We start from the raw sequence: 840 nt of genomic DNA, 5'->3' as shown, positions 1-840 counted from the left end.
CGCACATCTGTATGTTGCTAAGCTGGTAGGCAAGGAAGCAAATAAAATGGGGGAGAAATTAACACAGTAAATGAGCATTCAGAGTTTAACCTGACTTTTAGTTGGTTGTAATTGAAATCATGGTGGCAGTGCTGCCCAATCTGTTTCTTGGATGGCTTTCAAAAGAATTAGGAGGTCTCTGAATTAAAAAAAAAAAAAAAAAAAAAGGGAAGCTGATAAATGTTGTGTTGGAAAGCCTTCATCCCGGCAGTGAAATGTACAGCACTGAAGGCAGAATCTCAGAGCTATGGGATGAGATGAAGCCTGAGCAACACAATGCAGAGGGCAAAGCTACAGAGGAACTGTTATGAAACCTGAGAAAGAGAGGAGAGCTTGAAAAGGAGAACAGCTTTCTAATCCAATACCTAAAATATAGAGGGGCACCACTGAATGAGGAAGAGAGACTTCCTCCCATTATTGGGAATGATGAAGAACTTTCCATTAAAAAGCAATAAAGAAGAACTATTAAACCCTATGGGAGGGAGGAAGAGGCGGCAGGAATAGCAGAAGTCTTGATCGCAGCCTGCTATCCCATCACGACCTGGTGACAAAAGCGCGTGAGTCCCCACCCTGCGAGGGGTCCTGACTCCCTGGGCACCGCACCTCTGCCATGGGGTCTGGCCCTCGGCAAGCCCCGGCACACCACCAGCGAGGCTGGCCCGCGGCTGTCAGGTTGGCAGCCGGACTCCGGGAACACCCCTGTGTCCTGTGTTGTGCGCCCCTGCCCTCCCGGGATGGGGAAGGGGAAAGGAAAAGAGGGGAAGGATGGCGGGGTGGGTGTCCCAATGACCAGGGGAGGGG

The sequence above is a fragment of the Egretta garzetta genome, unplaced genomic scaffold, assembly GCF_000687185.1.
Source record: "Egretta garzetta isolate BGI_Z169 unplaced genomic scaffold, ASM68718v1 scaffold251, whole genome shotgun sequence".
Classification (NCBI taxonomy): domain Eukaryota; kingdom Metazoa; phylum Chordata; class Aves; order Pelecaniformes; family Ardeidae; genus Egretta; species Egretta garzetta.
The sequence above is the reverse complement of the archived record's forward strand: the minus strand, read 5'-3'. Positions refer to the sequence as shown.